Below are 21,798 nucleotides of genomic sequence, written 5' to 3'. Positions count from 1 at the left end.
AACCACCTCCAGTTGTAAGAACCACGAGAACCACTCTCCACCAATCACAAAAAAGGGTAGTTTGGTCATTTCCTTTATATGTCTAATCTCTCCTCTCTCCTCTTTTAAAGTTGCAGACTTTCTTCTCTCATCTCTCCTCTCTCATTAGTCTTCATATTCAAACCTTCTCTCATCTCTCCTCTCTCATTAGTCTTCATCTTCAAACACCCCCACAAACAAACATCATCCTGCTCCGATCTCAACCCACCACCACATCGCAACCACCGTCCTCCGATCTCTGACTCTCTGCTTGTACGAGGTCTCGATGACACCACAATGCCACCGCTGTCTGTGGTGGTCTCATCTCCGTCTGTCAATGTTGCAGCCGCCAAACACCGCCGCTGAGACACCGTGCCGCCGTCATCACCAACACTACCGCCGTCGCCGTCTCCTCCGCCATCTCGGTTAAGGAACCTCATATATATATGTTTAGTGTTCCTCGGTTAAGGTTGGTTCTCCGACGAGTCCATTTACGTTGTGGTGTTATGTCGTTTCTGCTTCTTCTGCTTGAAGCCGACGCCGGGTTTGGTAGGTTTGGTGGTGTGGCAAAAGTGGTGGGTGACGGTGATGGGTAGGTCCAACGGAGATGAGGGAGATGATTTGTATCTAGTGGTGGTGGGTTTAAACAGGTTCAGGTTTGTTTCGGTTGTTGATTTATTGGTTTGATCTGCTGGTTCAGATTTGTTTCGACTGTTGATGTGTGTGTTGATTTTGTTGGTTTAATCTGTTGATTTGTATGTTCTACTGTTGTGACACTTCGGGTTTTCCCGAGCAACCATTTCTGTATTCAACCTACTTGTATATATATAAGCGCGAGTTATATTAAATGAAAGTTTGCGAACATCGTGGCGTGCTAATTGAGATAACATGTACGTATTAATATGTGTATGTATATATATATATATATGTGTGTATGAGTGTGTATATATAATTGATAAGGGAGTCGCAACCATGAGTCAACTCGAAACCCTTGGTCTCGAGTGAACAGTACACATATTACGGGCCGGTTGCCGGTTTGGATTGGGCCATATGGAAGCCCAAGTCGCAACCACACCCTAACCCACTCGTGACACTATATAAACCGACCCTCCCCTCCCTTAACCATTTTTACAACACTCCTCTCACACCCTCCTCTCACACTAAAACCCTAAAACCCTAACCAAGATCACCTCCCCCTCCTCTCCTTTTCCCTCTCGGATCAACCAACAACAAGAACACCTCGGCTCTAGCTCGGAATCACCAACCGGAAGCTCACTCATCGATCCATCATACCCTCACACCTTGAATCTCTATTGGTTAGTGCTTTTATGATGTTTGTTGTGTATGCTTATTGATGCTTCATTGTGTGAATCAAAAAGGTGTAATTTGGGTAAACGGTTAGTGTTGCTTTGATATCTTGTTTGTGTGCTTTAAATGCAAGAATGGTTGTGATGTTGAATGGTTTGGTTATCCGGGTAATGATAAGGGTTTGGTTAGAGGATTTATGCATGATTTAGGGTTGAATGTTCATGAATTGTGTGTTATCCGGCTCGTTATGATTGATTGGTTAAGTCCTCATGATAGTGTTTTAAAATACATGTTTCGGATGTTTGAATAAATGAAGAACATGTATGAAGATTTTATGAACATTCAAATATGCTAAGTTTGATCCGAATTGTGCACAAAACAGACAGGAAAACATGTTTAAGGATTCTTATTGGATAGTACAAACTCACACAAAAATACAATCCTATTGGTCAGTACATATTGCAGGTTCTAGATGATTGTTGTGCACGTAATCACGGTTGCGAGTCGCAACCTTTGGTTGCGACTCGAGACCACATCAAGCTTTGTCGAGACCTCCCAGTTGCGAGTCGCAATCAACGCGTGTCGAATCCGGTTGCGAGTCGTAACCATTGCTGCTAAGTCGTAACCAAAACGTGATGAACCGTGACCTCGGTTGCGAGTCGTAACCTCGGTTGCGAGTCGCAACCACCCTTGTCTCGACTAGGCTACTTTGTTATTGGGTTTTGACTGTTGGGCTTTCTGTTGACTGGGCTACATGTTGTTACTGCTGATTGTATGTTTAGGGCTGGCCCAATAACCCAACTGTTTGTTGTTACGCATGTTATACGTGTTTGCTATATGTGTTTGCCGTACGTGTTCGCTATGTGTTTATTAGTACCCAACTTGACCCATACTTGGTAACCATGCTAGGACGTGGTGACCAACATACTGGACCGGGTAAAATAATCTACCGAGCAACCCAAGGTGAGTTCACAACTTAAAAGCATGCGTCCCGGTGGTTTGGGACACGAGACGAAAACAACCCAATCCCCTTGTAAAGGGGATACCATTCACTTTCCTTCCCTAGTTACTGAGAACAAACTTACTTTTCCTTCCCTTGTATTGGGAAACCTTTTAGTTAATTACTGTTTATACGGAATGCAACCAAACGGCACTAAACGCAACTCTATCACTCAAGTCCCTACTACATAATACCGATTAGTCGCCGGGGCCAGGCGAACGGGTTATTAGTTGATAGCGCTATTTAGGTTTTACCAACCTCACACCGTGCCATGGTATGGGATCGGTCGTGAACTAATGTACTCAGGCATCCGTCAATGATGATAGAACATTGACATCGGGGCATCCTGCGGAAACGCAAACGGTTAACTAGTGTTCGGTATTGGAAAAACAGTTTAGTCGCTAACTTTTGGGGTAGCTCCCCATGGCATGTATAAACGGATAAATTAACTGGTGAAACAAGTTTTTGGTAATTAAAACTGGACAACTAGTGAACTCACTCAGCATTATTGTTGACCCCTTACTGCATGTTTTGCAGGTAACCAGTGACTGAGGAGCTGCTGCTTGGGAATGTGTAGTGATCGTCAAAACCCGTGTGTTGGGTTTTATTTATCTTGAACCATGAACTATCTTTTAAAACTATTTGGTTTATGCTTCCGCTGTTTTGTTCAAACTTACTATCGAACTTAAACTAAGATGTTGCTAAACTACTCAAGATAGCAATTTACTTTACTAATAACCAATGCTTAGTATAATTGGTGGCTGGATCCTGGTCAGTCACGCCCTCGAAGCGGGTGTTATCCGCAGGTGGAATTTGGGGGTGTGACAACTGTTCTTGAATCTGATGGTGGTATGTTGGGGGTTTGATTTGGTTGTTCTTGAATCTGATGATGGTATTTTTGGTATGTTAAATGTTTTACGTTGATTTTCTGGTGATTTTTTGATCAGTGAAGTATGTGCGTTTTTTGATCTGTTGGATTGGGTGGCGATGATGAAAAAAAAAACCTAGATTTTGATGACGATGGCGCGACAACGATGGTGGAGGGTAGGTTTTTGAACCTGCAACCCCACTTTGCAGCCTTTTGATTATCCGAAAATCTGAGCCGAACCCCGTTTTTTTTTTCGAGATACACTTTTGTTTTGATGTTGTTTTTTCCCCCCTAGTCGATGATGATAACCATATATCTGAGACATCTCCCGAGTAACGATTCTCTGGGTGCGTTAGTTTTTGCGTAAAAAAGTTTTTGTTAAAAAAAAAGTTAAACCGTAAACTTTTTAATGTAAAACGTAAACTTTGTAACGTAAAACGTAAAAAGTTTTACGTAAAACGTTGAACGTAAAAAGTTTACGTAAAACGTAAAAAACGTTAACGTAAAAAACCTGAATTTAAAAATGTTAACGTAAAAAACGTTAACGTAAAAAACCGGCGCATAAAACGTAAAAAACGTTAACGTAAAAACCGGCGCGTAAAACGAAAAAAAACGTTACCGTAAAAAACTGGCGCGTAAAACGTGAAAAAACGTTAACGTAAAAAACCGGCGCGTAAAACGTAAAAAACGTTAACGTAAAAACCGCGTGTTAAAAAAAACGACGCTTGAAAAAACGGCGCGTAAAAAACGTGTAAAAACGGCGCGTTAAAAAACGTGGGAAAAACGGCGCGTCAAAAACATGTAAAAAACGACGTGTTAAAAAATTCAAAAAAATTGGCGCGTTAAAAAACGTGTAAAAACGACGCGTTAAAAAAAACGCCGATTGAGAAAAACGGCGCCTTAAAAATTAAATCGTAAAGCGTAAACTTTTTAACGCAGAAATGTAAAACGTACTCTTTTATGTAAAATTTTTTTAGCGTAAAACGTAAAAAACGGCGCGTAAAAAGCCGGTCGAAAAACCACGCGGAAAAACGGAGCCTAAAAATAGGTTGTAAAACGTTCCGTAAAAAAACGCTCGTAAAGAACGGCTCTTAAAAATGTTTTAATCTCATCCATACATTTTAAAAATCTTAAAAAAAATTATCATAAATATCTGATTATAAAAATATTGTTTAACAAAAAAATTCTGTTTTTAATAAAAAGTAATTAATGAATAGGACAAAAAGGCAATTAAATATAATATATATAAAAAGACAAAAAAAATAATTTTACTTAAATACCCTTTTGAATTAAAATATTAAAGACATAATAAGACAAAAAATACTTAATATTATTTTTAAATACCTTTAATCTCATCCATCCATCATCTTGATCTAATGGCTTGAAAGTGGTTCGCGTGGTTCTTTCAACTGGAGGTGGTTTTCATTTTAGCGGTCCCCTATATATATATATATATATATATATATATATATATATATATATATATATATATATATATATATATATAGTGGAGAGTTCAAATGAGAAGAAATTTTTTGTAAGAAGAAAAAAGAAAAAATTTCAACCAATAAGAATGATTTATTTTACTTCATTTAATAAAAGTATTTAATGTTACTATAAGGGTACACTGGTAAATGTACATAGCTCATTAATTTGCAGTCTTCCTCTTTAATAGCTAATACATTAAATTTTTTGTAACTTATCTTCAAAATATATATTTTTTTCAAAAAAATAAAATAAAATAATTTAAAGTGTAGGATAAATTAGAAGTTGTGTAGGATAAATTACGAGTTGTGTAAGATAAATTTCAACGTGTAGGATGAATTTCGAAATATGTAGGACAACTTTTTTATGTGTGTAGCCAAAAAAAAGTTAATGTGGGGGATAATAGTCTTTATGACTAATTAATTAGTAAAAAATGATAATAAATGAGATAAGTGAAAAACTATTTAATGTTTTACAAAATTATCCTTTGTTTTTTTCTTCTCAAATAAACCCTCCCCTGTATATATATATATAGGGTAAGGATATATAGAAAACCACTTTTATTGAGAAAACCCGGGAAACTCAAAGCTCCCGACTTTTTTTTTTTTTTGAAAAAATTACCACACGTAATATACATGTTTTTAAGAGTTTTGGGCAAAAAAATCAAAAAAGTGCCGAGTAGATATTTTTTAAAAAAATAAACAAGTTTTGGTGTAACACATGTTCAGCAAATGTAACATATGTTACACCAAAACTTGTTTATTTTTTTTTTTTTTAAATATCTACTCGGCGCTTTTTCGATTTTTTTTGCCCAAAACTCTTAAAAACATGTATATTACGTGTGTTAATTTTTTTCAAAAAAAAAAAGTCGGGAGCTTAAAGTTTCCCGGGTTTTCTCAATAAAGGTGGTTTTCTTTTTATCTTTAGCCTATATATATATATATATATATATATATATATATATATATATATATATATATAAAGCTCAACCTCTTCATACTCAGGGACGACCCTGCTTTCTCCTCCCTCCCCCTCACATACTCGATTTTACTCGTCCATAGCCAAGAACTTCCCCACCATCTCTCATCTCAACGTCGTCATCTCTTTCCTCCAACTCACATTCGTTCACCCCTAAAATCATCAGAAACCCAACCATCGCAAATACTCATAGGGTGGAGGATATCCACCAAATTTTCCTCAATCTTTCCAAATACCACATAAACGCGATATCACCTTTATTCCCCAACTTGTCAAAGTCCCGAAATAATATATGTGTATGTGAGAGTTATATATATAGGGAGAGGATCATGAGAAAACTAGATATAAATGAGAAAACTAGAAAACTAACTAAAATCCACTAAAAGGGAGAGGGAGGGAGACTTTTAATGAAGGAGGGGGGACTTTTAATGAAGGAGGGGTAAAATTGGAACAAAAAATATATAAATTTTCAAACATTTCCCATTTCTCCATACGTTATCATTTTAAAACAAAAATGGCACCATAAGATCACAAATTTTCTTATCTTTCATTCAAGTATATTCGAGCATATTTTTTATGACATAAAAAAAGATTTATGGTGTCGTCTTGTTTTCTCTACTATTATTATAGTAGTGCACATGTGCAATGTAACATGTACTACAATTGCATTACATGCTTAAAATTAGCTTTTTGAGTCTAGTTTAGCTTTTAGGGTTAGTTTTTTTGGAGGTTTAGGATTAGGATTAGGTTTTTGGGTGTGGGGGAGGGGGGGTTTAGGTTTTTTTTGGGGGTGGGGGGGGTGGGGGGTTTAGGTTTTTTTTCGGGTTTATGTTTAGTGTTTAGTTTTAGGTTTTTGGGGGTGGGGGGTGGGGGGTTTAGGTTTTTGGGGGGTGGGAGGGTTTAGGTTTTTGGGGGGTGGGGGGTGGGGGAGGGGGGTTTAGGTTTTTTTTTGGGGGGGGGGGGTGGGGGGTGGGGGGTTTAGGTTTTTTTCGGGTTTATGTTTAGGGTTTAGTTTTAGGTTTTTGGGGGGTGGGGGGTGGGGGGTTTAGGTTTTTGGGGGGTGGGGGGTGGGGGGGTTAGGCTTTTGGTGGGAGGGTGAATTTAGGTTTTGGGGGTGGGGGGGGGTTTAGGTTTTTGGGGGGTGTCGGTGGGTGGTGGGTTAAGTGGTTTAGTCTTTCCGTATTAGTGCACATGTGCAGTACAACAAAATTTTTTTTTTTTTTTTTTTTTGAAAATTTTTTTCCATACATATAAAGTAGCGATTTTTTATTAAAAAATTGTAAAAAAAAAAAAAATTTTTGGTATTTTTTTTGGTTTTTTTTAGGTTTTTTTAGTTAGTTTTTTGGTTTTCTCATTTAAACTAGTTTTCTCATGATCCATCCCCTATATATATATATATATATATATATATATATAAAGAGAGAAAGAGAGAGGAAGGGGGGATATGGGAAAATTCCCCAATCTTAATTCTTTTTTCAAAGGGGCAAACTAGGTGGGCGGTGTTCCCGATCGGGGGCATCTGCCCCGAAGTGTTAAAATACAAACGATTCACTTTGAACAATGTATTTATTTAGAAAGTGTGTGTCTGAGCTTCATGCATGAAATAAGATTACTAATACAACTCTATGTGAGTATGCATGAAATAAGATTTTTAATACAACTCTACGCGAATTGTGCAGTTTTGTACGCATGTCTTGTTCGTATTATATTGAATTTCATCAACAAAAAAACTTAATTGTTTTGTGGATAATTTGTTAGGAAAATATGACACGTGAGAGTCGTCTCGCATATGACACGAGACAAAGTGGATATACGACCAAGTTGTCGTGTAACTCTGAATTATAGACATAATTACGTTTGATACCACTATAATCGTAAGTGATATCTGAAAATAGTTATGTCTTGGTATTTTAATTTCATATATATGTCAAATGAATTGATTGATGTGAATAAAAAATAAACGTGACAACTTCAAACAAAATAGTTTACTACTTTATCGAAAATTTCTTATATTTTATTCATTTCCTTTTTCAAAAAAAGATAAATCTATATTAAGGTGATAAGGTTCATTCTCTTGGTGAATTTATTTGTCTCAGACAAGAATTTATGTTACTTTTTCCGAATTGGAACATAAAAACGAGCAATCACTTTGCGTAAATAATGTTATTTTGGCGTATGGTTCGGCTTTACTTTAAAAAAAAAGAACATGTGTAGATTCTCTAGTGATTTGAAATATAAGAAAATTGATAAATTGGTAGATAAACGACATAGAATGATGAGTAAATGTAATGCTAAATAGCACATCCCGTTTCCTTTATGTTGAGTAGGCATTTATGGAGACAAGAATGGAATTCTAACAAAGATGACAGTACTTTATATGAAGATAGAATGAACATAAGAAAAGACATCGATGGCTAAAAAATAGACACTAATGGAAAATATGGTGATTATTGACTAGGATTTGAAAGGATGGTACACCCAAGATACCGAACTATAGAAGAAATGGGCAATTGCATATATTCTCCTTCAAACTTATAAAAATTGTGTATTATTCCAAATAACGCTTGAAAAGCATGATACATAGAATTGGAAATGAACCGAATGCTCAACGAACAATTCGTGAACCATTCGGGGGAAAATTCGTTTACGTTCGTTCATTTAATAAATGAACAAACATTAACAAGAAATTCTGTTCGATTAGTTATATGAACGAACATGAACAAATGTCAAATGTCTCGTTCATTCAATTATGTTCGTGAATGTTTGTTCATGTTCGTTTATTTATGTTGTTCATTAAAGATTTTTATACATTTATTATTTTATCTAAACTTTTCATATTCTTCAATTCTTATTTATTGTATTACCCTAACAAATAGAATAGAAAATCTCATTTCCACTTTGTTTATGCATTGTTCCCTCTTCCTCTCATTATTCACATCGATGAATACTACCGTCCTCCGTTTCACGATTAGAGCTTAATACTTCTCCCTCCGCCATCCACCTCTAGCCTTCGCTGATTTACTTTGTGTCTGTTTGTGTTCGTGAACACGTTCATTTCTTTATCGAACAAACACGAACAATATGTCTCGTTCGGTAAGTGTTCATAAACTGTTCACGAACACATAATTTCCTTACCAACGAACATGAATAAGGCCTTATTCATTTTTGTTCGGTTCATTTACAACCCTAATCAAACATTATGTATTGAAAATTATTTTTTAGAAAAATATGCATTTTCAAGTTTATAAAGGGGTGTATGGAATTCTCCTATCAGAAAAACCAATCACAGGCCCAAACTAGTTTTTCATAGGCTAAACTTGTAAAGTATAGAGTAGACCTAACTATTTACAATTTTCTAATTGTTTTACTTAAATAAAAAAGATTATTATCTTAGTTATAGTTTTTATGCAACTAAAATAAAAAAGTGTTGGGGAATTTTCAGAAAATCGGACGATCAGAGAGGCGTGTAATCACTCTCAGATCAAATTATGTCGGTGGTTCTCCCAAATAATTTAATCGGATAAAACTCTGAATTTCGAGAAATTAAACAATTGTATGTTTGTATGGAATTGTCTGAACCAGAAGAAGAATGATCAAAAGCATGTCTACGAATTTTTGGGTTGGGGGTGATTAACTGGCTAATGACAGTTATCTCAATTTTAAGACAAAACCACCACTAAAACTGCCATTATTTAATGTTTCGAAAATAATGGCATTTTCTATAAAATAATTTTTTTGATACAATTTTAGTAAAGCAATTTAATTAAGGGTAACTTACACTTTTCGTCCTTTATGTTTGTATCGGATTGCAACGGATAGCCTTTAACTACAATGATTACAGCCACAATCTTTTATTTGGAAAACTCGTTACATCTTTCGTCCTTTAGCACTAACAAATTTAAAAATTTCAGTTAAGTTTATTTATATAAGGGCACTTTGGTCTTTTTACCAATCTAATTAAAATATTTTATAAATAAAAGATTACAAACTTATAAAATATATACAATTTACTCTTATTTTCAAACTATAAATTAGAAACATGCTTTTGCATTATATACTTGTAACATGTGCATTGGGAGCTTTTCAAAAAAGTTTTTGCATTTTTCACTTTCAAGCCAATTGTTTTTATCTTGTAAACCATTTGGCTTTTTTTAAATTTAAACTAGAGCTTTTCAACTTTTCAATTTAACCCCAATATTTTTTTATTTTCAACTTTGGTCTCCCCATACTTTTCATTCTTCGCAAGTTTCCGTTTTACGTTTCGTTCTAAATTTTGCGAGTCAACACGCAACAACATGCGTGCGGGGTTCAACGTTTTTTCACCTGTTTTTTCCCATTTGATAGGCAAGTCGTAACGCGCGGATCCTAGATTGACTTAGTTATTCTTTTATACGTTTTACGTTTTTGTCTAATTGTTTCGCATTAACACGCCACAACGGGCGTGCGTGTTTCAACGTTTTTATGTACGTTTTTTGTTCGGTGCTATGTTTTACTTTTTTATTTAATTTATTTTTACAAGCTCTTCTGATGTTGGTGTTCGCTGACAGTGGTTTGGCATTAAAGCTACTTGGCACAATTTTACGAACGTATTTAACCTATTAAGTTTGTTACTAATAAATTGTTTTGAGTTTACTGTTATACCTCCTTTACTTCAGAAAAACAATTTTTTTCCACGTGTATATTTTTATGTACGTATCAGTATAAATTCGATTTGCTCTATGTGTCGACATAAATTTTTTCTGGAAACGAGTTAGGTCAAATATAATACGTTTTGGTTTAAAAAACATTATTTACGTGCATATTTTTATGTACGTTTCGATATATATTTGAGTTGGTGTATGTTTCGACGTAATCTTTTTCAGGAAACGAGTCAAGTGATGTTTTGTAAATTTATTTTGTTTCGAACCGAGTGGAGTCAAATGTGGTTTCCTTTTTCCATTTTTCCAAAAGCTCCAATTCATCTCTTTTGATTATATGTGTCAGCTTTTCCATTATACCCGTTACATTTTCTATGTATGACTCGGATCACATATAATACATTATGATTGTATGGTACAAATTTGATTTACTTTATGTTTTATCCAATTGCAATGCTTATATAGGTTACATTGAGTTCAATCAGATACGTCAAAACGTATGTTTTCATATAGTTAACGCATCACATAACGTTTGGACTAATGCATTCGATGTTTGTGATGTACCGCGCCGCAACGTGCGTGGGTGTTATTCCTAGTTATTATTTAATTTAAAACCAATGTTAACCTGCAATCTCCATTTACTGTCTTCCCCAACTTTGGATTCTTCGAATCCTCCCAAAATCAAACAAACAAGAACACAAAACCCACTAAAAAGGCTTCAAATTGACCTAACAATGGCGGATCGGAGCTTGTTTACCGAACTAGAACACCGAGAGAGTCATCTTGTTCGTCTGTGCATCGAAGCCGCTACACAAAGCGTATACCCCGTTGAGACGTGGCGGAGACAGCGACGAACTTTCGAACGGTTGCCGTCTCAGCTCGCCGAACCTCTGCTCCACCGCCTTTGCCACAGATCTATCAAGTTTTAGCTGTGAAGACATGAGTCTCCTCTGTGTACCCATAGTAGCCAATTCACAAACAAGTATTGAAACAAGTATTCCCTTAATGATCTTATTTTGATTTTAATTTTAAAGTGGTCGTGAAGTATTTTATCAATGGAAAGACTATAACATTGCAAATTGCAAGAAACCTTGTGTAATTTTTTGGTGTAGTGATTTTTGAATGTGGTGGAAGATTACGATTTTTAGAATGTTTTCATTTTTGGTACAAATGTGTATTGTTTATGAATGTGTTTTAATATTTCAGGCAATCAAATGTAGACGTTGAAGGAAACAATCGAGTTCAAGAGACTTCATCAAGATTTAGTAATTTTAGGGATTATTGTTTTCCACAGATCTATCAAGTTTTAATAATTTCAAGGTAAGATAGTAATTTTTACTTAATTTGTGATTTCTGATTGTGGTGGAAGATTATCATAGTGAAGGGATTGTGACTGGATCTTGATGGTGGCGGGACTATGGAGGTCAATGGTGAAGGTGATGGTGATGATGTCAGTGGTCGACAGTGTTTGTGGGCGGTGGTATAGGTGGTGGTGGCCTGATGATGGTTGTAGAAGTTGTATGTAGAGAGAGAGTACAAGGGAGAAAGACAGTACAAGGGAGATTATGATGATGATGGTGGTTATTTTGACATTCTTTTTTTGTATTAAATGACTGTTTTGCCCTCACATGGTATAACAACCCTCGAAGAATGCTCCTAAAATACCATGTATATGCTAAAATAGACCCGTATAACCTTAGTTTTTATAAAAATAAAATAAAATAAGTTTTTTAGGGCGCTCGCGGGCCGCGACCAGCTTGGCCGTGTGCCTCGCGGGGCGCGATACCCCTTTACTTGACGGTCACCTGTGATGCCACGTGTCCCGTAACGTGGTAAGCCTAGGGTATGAGAAAGTAACCCTAGCCGTAGCTAGGGTTCCCTCGCGGGGCGTGAGAGGGTCGGGGGCAGGGATTCGCGGGGCGCGAGAGCCTCCGATTTCAGCCTATAAATTGAGTAGTTCAGCAACATCTTCAGTGGTTCAATTTCTTTCTCTCTCAGTCTTTATTATAGCAAAGTAATAGCTCGATATTATTCCCCTAAAATACGAAACTCTGCCTCGTTGTAAGTATTTTAACCCCGATCACTAATTCGTTACTCTACCCGATTGATCTAGGGCCCCGTAACGCATGTCGAGGCTCTGCCTGACTCAGTTCGTTGGGGTTCTGTCTCGTGTTGTATGGCTAATGTGATTTGGGTTATCTTACCAACACGTGTGCATTGTATGTTTTTAATAGATTTTAATCAAGAAATATTACCAGGAAGCTATAGGAATACCTAAGTCTACAAAGTGAGTCATTCTCTTTTTCTATCAACTTGTTTTACAAAACCTCAAATGTTTTCAGATATACTTACAGTGATTGAGTCTTTGTATTCTACAATTGCTGTCGGTATGTGGGGTTTTGTATACACTACTAGTCAAACGTTACTATTGGACAATGGGTTAGCCAATAGTAATATGACCACAATCATGGAACTGCTAACATGACAAATACTGAATGAGTAATTGGGTAGATATAAACATTGTAATCGCTCTCAATACTGTAAAGTTATAAAAGCTTATTTTGATTAAACTGAGATGCACTCGCCAGTATTTCTTGCTGATAAAATGTTTTTAAAACGCGTTTCAGGTAACTTGATGTGAAAGCTATAAGAAGCCAGCTATGGAGCACTGAAGGCTTAAAGAAAGTGGCTATAAAAGTTACCTAAATAAAAAGGAGATTATGTTTCCAATAATTAGGGTTTATCCCTATAAATGTATCGTGAATGAAACATGGGTTTTGTCCCATTTATTTATTATAAAAGTTTGGTGTTTCGAAACTCTGAAATTTATTTCCTAACTACGATCCTGATGTCTCATTTCCTCTGCCAAATTAATAAACACCGGTACCACCAGCTGCTATCTCGGGGTTGCGACAGAAGGTGGTATCAGAGCCACTGGTTTAAGCCATTTAGGTGTTCTCTAAATACCTAAATTTTAACCAATTATGTTAAAAAAATAACTTATGTGTTATTCTGTGTAAATATGTTTATTATTATTTTGTGTTATTTATCAATTTTCTAGTTTACAGTATGAGTGAGCAAGGTACCTCTGACGCTTACCGTCAATTACCTCATTCTCCAAAAAAAAAATGAAGGAACTTCCCAGTCAAACCCAGGATACACCGCTAATTCTGAGGATGTCTTTGTTTTCAAAGCAAAATCCAAAGAACCATTTCCCCCTAAAAAGAGAGGTTGGTTTAATAGAGCAACTTATGAAAGAAGGAAAAGAATGAGAAAACTAAAACAACAAAGGATAGCAAATAGAGAGAGAAATACCCAAAATCAGGAGACTAGACCCTTATGAGAGGAGGAGTTGGATAGGCAACTAGCTGATTTTCACATGTTTGGAAATGTAGAATTTGGAAAGAGGGAGGAATTAATCTCAACCAAGAAGCAGACCCACGACTTCTACCACTATTTCCTAACGAACCCATGGAACTAGAACAGAACCAGGGAAACCAGCTACAAATCCCAGCCTTTGACCCAAACGAGATCCCTAGAATTCCCGCACCTAACCCTTTAGACTATGACCCGTGGTGGGATGACAACAGGTCAATTCAGGAAATATTGAATAACCCATACCCTTACGAAGAACCAATACCACGTTACTGTAAATAAAGGAGTGTGACTGTAATTTATAAAATTAAAGGTCATACATTGCAACCCACTACAAACATAAAGAATGAAAAGTGTAATTTACCCTTTAATTAAAGTAAAGCTCCAGTCTTTGCCCCCTTGGAACCCCCGTAGAGTACGGGCTCTGCCCGTACACTTCGAATTATAATAACTCAAACAAGCGTGCACTCCCGCACCTCCTAACTTGTTTGATGTGTATTATTATTCGCTTTGATCACCAAGTCAATCCTGATTACACTAAAATATCTAACAAAAACGTCTAAGAACCTTTGTGGTTTTGGACTCGTAAATTTTTATAAAAAAAGTTATAATAGTTGTTTTTTAATTCCAATTTAAATGTCTACCAAAGACAATTTTATGGTCAACCTACTATATACGTATTAATAGATATTTATGGATGAGTGTATGTAATGGTCAGTGAATCCTCCTGAACCTCCTCTAGTTCTGTTTATAATTTGTTTGTGTTTAACAACAAAATTATTACCTATTAGGTTAAATCGTTTGAACTTTTCATATAATTTTTGCTACCTTAATTTAAATGTCAACAAGAACACTACAAACCTAAAAAAATGTATACTTTGGTAAAGAAATTGATTGGTTAGGCACTTAGGAGTTACGACATGCTATCTTCAGCTCTATGCTAGATCGGTACCTACTTTGACACTTTGACCACTCTTATTTTGATGAGTCCAAAGTCGTTTCAATCTTTTTGGAGGCCCAAGGTTAAATGAAATGTTAGGGCCCTTTTTCCTTCTTTGATTGTTATAAACGGTACTCCTTTATTCATGTTTGGAACCAAACAAAAATCTAACACAACTATAATAGAGTCTGGTTTGTTTGCAAAAGAAATCAAACAAATCGAAAAAATAAGTTTACACTAATATTTATAGCTAGCATATTAATTTTCTTTTAAGTAGGGACTTTATTTTTTTGGAGGCCCTAGGCCCAAGCCTAGGTTACTTGCACTATAGATCCGACCCTGTGAGTAACGTAAGCAGTGGCGGATCTAGAAAATCTGCATGGAGGTAACGTCTTAGAAAAAATGGGCAACGAAATCAAAAAAATGACAAACTTTTTCAAAATTTACACTACCAACGGAGCATCAAGGGGCAACCGAAGGTTACCCCTTGTAACACTATAGGTCCGCTGTCACGGCCCCTGACCCAGTTTTACCTGGTTCAGAAGTCGCGGGACAGAAACCTGTGGCATTGGTGTTTAGTTAGGCAGGGGAAATTTTAACAGGATCGTTTAAACTGAACACACCTCTTTATTTTATTTCAAATTTTTGGACAAACCCTGTAATTTACAATAAAGGAATTGTTGGTGCATACGTCTGTCGACTTCGTCTTGTATCGAGTCTTGTTTTAGAATAGATAGATCAGGGCACGTAGTACGAGAAAAATGTCAAAATGTGTGTTTATGGCTATTTCGCACGAAATAGCCATTTCGTGTGAACTTGTTTTCGCATGAGTGGTTTCGCACGAAATACCTTGCCTATAAATACTAGAGGTGCCTTGTCATTTGTAATTTTCCGGTTTCAGTACCGAACTACTGCCGAAGTGTCTACTCGCTGTAAATCTTTGTCAAATCAATCAAAAGAAAGTTTAAAGTGAATATCTAGCTGAATTGACTCAATACATTTGTTTCCGCCTCTCGTATTGAGCAAAAACTCTTCTGATCGACTCATTCGGGTCAGAAAACGATCCTACAAGTGGTATCAGAGCTCAGGAAGAAGAGTTCTTACCAATTCAGCTGCAAATTCTGATTTCTACACCTTCTTTTTCACAATTAACAAGTTTTCACGGTCAAAATGTCTTGAATTTCTCACATTATACACGCAATTGTGTTTTTACAAACCCTTGAAAGTTTCAGACTTAAAACCGGCTTACAACCTGATTAATTTTGACAAAAACAGCTCGAAATGATGACATCAACAGCATTTCGCACGAAATGAACAATTGATTTCGCACGAAATCACTCAGTTTCATCTATTTCGCACGAAACAGCACATTGATTTCGCACGAAAACAGATTTCATTTCGTTTGAACATTACTTCATTTCGTACAAAATCAGATTACTATTTCGCATGAAATCAGATTATCCTATTTCGTACGAAAACAGTCTATTTCGCACAAATTTGTCATTTCGTTTGATTGTTCCGCATGAAATCAGTATTTCGTTTGAACAAGGTTATTTCGTTTGAAGTGTATTTCGCATCAGTATTTCGTTTGAACAAGGTTATTTCGTTTGAAGTGTATTTCGCATCAGTATTTCGTTTGAAAAGGTTATTTCGCTCCAAAGGTTATTTCGCTTTAAAGTGTATTTCGTTTGAAAGAAAGTTTGTGAAATTTTGAAAACAAAACATAGAAGAGGAATTTTATAACGCTTTTGCTACTCCGGTCCGTATTGCACAGAACACAATGTTGGAAAATGAAACGGGAACCATGCAAAAACCACCTAAACTCATGAATATTGAGGAGTATAAAGGATGGGAAGAACGATTTGAGAATTGGGTTCAAGCAAATTGCTTGGATGCTTGGGAATGTGTTGAAATGAAATATGTTAGACCAATGAATGATGATGAGGAGATTATTGCAATCAAAGATCTTAGTGCTGAAGAGAAAAAGAAATATAAAGATGAAAAGATGATGACTAGTTTGTTGCATCAAGCTGTAAAGGAAGATATCTTGGTTTTATTACAACATAATGGAACCGCTTATTCAATCTGGAAAGCATTAAAATCAAAGTTTGTTGGAAGCAAAGAAAAGATCAAGAACAAAAAATCACTTTTGAAAAAAGAATTTGATCTATTTCGAGGTTTGAGAACTAAGAGCACTAAGCAGATCATCGAAAGATATTGCAATTTGTTAGTCAACATGAAGAGGGTGAGCATCACAAAAGATAATGAAGAATTGATTGATAAGTACCTAAGTATGTTATTTTGTGCAAACCATAGGGATTAACTATGTTAATACCTTAGAAGTTAATACCTCCAAACGTTACAAAATGAAAAGGTAATACCTTAGAAGGTGATTTTAAACTATTAGTACCTAAGTATGTTATTTTGTGCAAACCACAGGGACTAACTATGTAATTAACTCCATCTTTTTATTATATCTCTTAATTAACATAAAATCTATTTATTTATTTTTTATTTATAAATATAAATTAAAAAAGTCAGAAAACGACTCTCTATTTTTTTACTTATTAATAATATTACTAAATAATACTAGATAAATATCTGACTAATATTATGAATATATAAAAACTCTTTAAAATATAAATTAAATAATAAAACAAATGATATAATAAGTATCTATTAAAATCCATAGCAATCTTAAAAACACACGAATACAATATCTGAAAATTAGTTAGATTAATATATCAAGATATGTAGCATAATCGAGAAAAACTGTTTAAAAATAACTACAACTAATTTAATATATTTTGTAGTAAAAATGTATAATCTAATCTGATTTGTTTGTCACGATCAGTTACTTGGCACATTTTGAGACGGTGTGATTAAACCATGACGTCTCTATTTTATATTCGTGTGTTTTCAAGATTGCTATGGATTTTAATGGATACTTATTATATCATTTGTTTCATTATTTCATTTATATTTTAAAGAGTTTTTATATATTCATAATATTAGTCAGATATTTATATAGTAATATTTAGTAATATTATTAATAAATAAAAAATGGAGCGAACGTTTTCTAACTTTTTTAATTTATATTTATAAATAAAAAATAAATAGATTTTATGTTAATAAGAGATATAATAAAAAGATGAAAATAAAAAATAGATTTTGTAAAATTGATTTAAACTTAAATAAAATTAGGTGTTAGTACTTAGTATCCAAAGGTGTTACATTGATAAAACTAAAAAGAATGGAAGGGTATTTTAGTCATTATATTGATAATTTTGGTGTTAGTACCCAAATGTGTTACAAAATTGAAACCATAAAACCTAAACCTGTTAAAAAAAGTTAGTACCTAAAGGCGAACTAGGTATAAACTACAGGACCCATTTGTTTAATTAACTCTTTATAATATTAGATATATATTTTAGTAAAATTACATTTACAGAATTTTCCTCTCAAGAAAAAATGGTTTTATTTTTTAAATGAAACGTAATTAAAACTTTAAAAGCTGCAAATTACTCATTTAGGATTAATGTGGAAAAACTAAGATCCTAAAATCATGGTTTTTTAAAATTTAGTTGAATATAATAGGGTAAATCTTGTTTAAATAATGAAAGGTGAAGGATGTCACTTGTCAATATAATAGGGTAGGTTTATGTATAAATGACATATAAGCAAAATTAGCATTACTATATTAGAATAGATAGATTTCACGAACTAGACATAATATAATATTCTTGATGATACCCTTGAATAATTATGTTTTATATTTAATACCCACCGTGAAATATTAATACCAGCTATTTTGTTGTTCATAAGTGATGTATGAGTATATGACATAATCAACTCATAATTTTCATAATTGATGTATAAGTTTATGACGATAATCAATTCATAATTTTCATAATTGATGTATGAGTGTATGACGATAATCAACTCATAAACAAACTTATGAAGTTGATAACGGATGACAAATTATGGATATGTGGTTGTGGCCTTTTATCATATTTGCTTTCGTATTTAGGATAAGGAATGGACAAAACACTTTTCATTGGCTTGTTTTTTGAATATAATAATAATAATAATAATAATAATAATAATAATAATAATAATAATAATAATAATAATGATGATGATGATGATGATGATGGTTGATAATAGTTCGATACTAACATAAAAGTAAAACTAATTAATAAAACTAAGTTAATCTATAAATTGATAATGAAATCATATCTAATTAACATAATTATCATGAAATGAAAAAAAGCTGTCATCAAAATGAAATATAAAAGAGGACAAAAAGTTTGCCACATGGCTATTTTTTAATGGTCTTGACACTATTCATTAGGTTAGAATATATATATATATATATATATATATATATATATAGGGTTAGGTTAACGTACAAATGCCCTTATCGTACAATATGTACGCGATCATCTCAGCCATCCGATCTGGTGCGATTTCACTTATAAACATGCGATTTGTGCTGAAAAACCAATATGCGAAAGTGCTTTATATACCAACATGTGATTTCATCATATCTACCAACATGCGAAATTACTACAAAAAAACAATATGCAATTTCATAAAAAAACATGTGATTCCATAAAAAAACCAACATGCGATTTCCAACATGTTTTTTTTTATAACATGCGATTTCACAATATCGTACGTATTGTACGTTAAGGGATATTGTATTTTACACTTTCACTATATATATATATATAGGGGAAAGATGTATAGAAAACACACTTTAATTTAGAAAACCCGGGAAACTCAAAGCTCCCGATGTTTTTTTTTTCTTGAAAAAATTTACACATGTTATATACATGTTTTTAAGGGTTTTGGGCAAAAAAAAAATCAAAAAAGCGCCGAGTAGATATTAAAAAAAAAATAAACAAGTTTTGGTGTAACACATGTTACATTCATCTGACATATTTGTAACATGTGTTACACCAAAACTTGTTTATTTTTTTTTAAATATCTACTTGGCGCTTTTTTGATTTTTTTTGCCCAAAACCCTTAAAAACATGTATATAACATGTGTAAATTTTTTCAAGAAAAAAAAAAACATCGGGAGCTTTGAGTTTCCCGGGTTTTCTAAATTAAAATGGGTTTTCTATAGATACTTACACTATATATATATATATATATATATATATATATATATATATATATATATATATATATATATATATATATATATATATAGTGGAGAGTTCAAATGAGAAATTTTTTTTGTAAGAATAAAAAAGAAGAAATTTCAACCAATAAGAATGTTTTATTTTACTTCATTTAATTTTTGTATTTAATATTAGTGTAAGGGTATATTGGTAAACTTAGATGGATCATTAATTGGTAGTCTACCTTTTTTAATAGCTAACGACATTAAATTTGTAATATATTTTCAAGAAAACATATTTTTTTCAAAAAAAAAAAAAAGATATATAATTTAAAGTGTATATAAATTACGAGGTGTGTATGATGAATTACGAGCTGTGTAGGATAAATTTCAATATGTGTAGGATAAATTTCAAAACGTGTAGAATAAATTTTGATGTGTGTAATAAAAAATTTAAATGTGGAGGATGATAGTGTTTATGACTAAGGGGAATGTTCATTTGAGAAGAAATTTAATGTGAGAAGAAAAAAGAAGAAAAGACATATTAGTAAAATACTATTTCATTTATAACTCATATCATTAATTTTTCTCTCTTTAATTAATTAGTCAACTAATCATTAATTATCCTACATATAATCTACAAAACCTACACATATCAAAATTTTTCTATATATACCCTACACATTGTAGAATTTTATCCTACACACCTCGGAAATATCACACACAACTCGTAATTTATCCTACACAACTAGTAATTTATTCTACAATTTAAATTAATTTGTTTTTTTTATTTGGAAAAATTATATATTTTGAAAAGGAGTTACAAATTTAATTTAGTTAGTTACTAAAGGGGAATAATACAAATTAATGATTTATGTAAGTTTACCAATATACCCTTATATTAAGATTAAATGCAAATATTAAATGAAGTAAAACGAAGCATTCTTATTGGTTGAAAGTTCTTCTTTTTTCATCTTACAAAAAAATTATTCTCATTTGAACCCTCCACTTATGACTAATTAGTCAAAGATAATAATAAACGAGTTGAGAGAAAAACTATTTAATGTTTTACATTTGTACCATTTGTTCTTTTTTTCTTAATTTAATTTTCTTCTCAAATAAACCTTCTCCTCTATATATATATATATATATATATATATATATAGAGAGAGAGAGAGAGAGAGGTCATAATTGATGTGTGAGTGTACGACGATAATCAACTCATAACTTTCATAATTGATGTATGAGTGTATGACGATAATCAACTCATAAACGAACTTATGAAGTTGACAATGGATGACAAATTTTGGATATGTGGTTGTGGCCTTTTATCATTTTTGCTTTCGTATTTAGGATAATGAATGGAAAAAACGCTATTCATTGGCTTGTTTTTTAAATATATTGATGACTGATAATAGTTTGATACTAACATAAAAGTAAAACTAATTAATAAAACTATGTTAATATGTAAATTGATAATGAAATCATACCTAATTAATATAATTATCTTGAAATGAAAAAAAAAAACTGTCATCAAAATAAAATATAATAAAGGAAAAAAATTTTGCCATATGGCTATTTTTGAATGGTCTTGATATATTTGAATTTTAATATATATACTAGATGTGAAACCCGTATGCAAACATAGGTGGTTTTTAAAAACCATGCATACAATATTTTATTAAACACCGAATGACTATACATTTTTTAAGGTTTGATTATAAAAAACGGAACATCTTTTAAATAACAAGTAAAAGGGAACATCTTTTAAATAACAAATAAATAACAATCGAGCACACATTGTTCTATATTCCATGATCGTAAATCTTGAAACATCTCTTGATGCAAGATCCTTCATTGTTGGGGTAGAGCATTTCATAAATCTTTCGTCTTTATTTTAAAAAATACAACCTTCACCACATGATCCTACACAAGGAATAAGATGAAACTGGTTATGATACCTACTTAATATATTAAATAAAAATTATATATATAATAAGTTGGCATATTCACTATTCAGTATCTTTTAAATTCACGATGCTAGTGAAGCTTATACAT

At 33.3% G+C, this 21,798-nt stretch overlaps 1 long non-coding RNA gene across 3 annotated transcripts; it reads left to right on the top strand.

Moving 5' to 3' along the window:
- The first annotated feature begins 10,932 nt into the window (after nucleotides 1-10,932).
- Nucleotides 10,933-12,967, top strand: LOC110879804. Of its 3 annotated transcripts, XR_004868065.1 has the most exons (3): nucleotides 10,933-11,288; nucleotides 11,501-11,614; nucleotides 12,922-12,967. It is a non-coding gene; the product is annotated as an uncharacterized LOC110879804 (long non-coding RNA). The 3 variants fall into 3 exon arrangements; XR_002558999.1 differs by lacking the exon at nucleotides 12,922-12,967 and having other exon boundaries at nucleotides 10,933-11,276; nucleotides 11,501-11,956; XR_002559000.1 differs by lacking the exon at nucleotides 12,922-12,967 and having other exon boundaries at nucleotides 11,501-11,956.
- Nucleotides 12,968-21,798: the final 8,831 nt, after the last annotated feature.

The sequence above is a fragment of the Helianthus annuus genome, chromosome 9, assembly GCF_002127325.2.
Source record: "Helianthus annuus cultivar XRQ/B chromosome 9, HanXRQr2.0-SUNRISE, whole genome shotgun sequence".
NCBI classification, from domain to species: Eukaryota; Viridiplantae; Streptophyta; class Magnoliopsida; order Asterales; family Asteraceae; genus Helianthus; species Helianthus annuus.
This window is presented reverse-complemented; position numbering and strand designations above follow the sequence as displayed.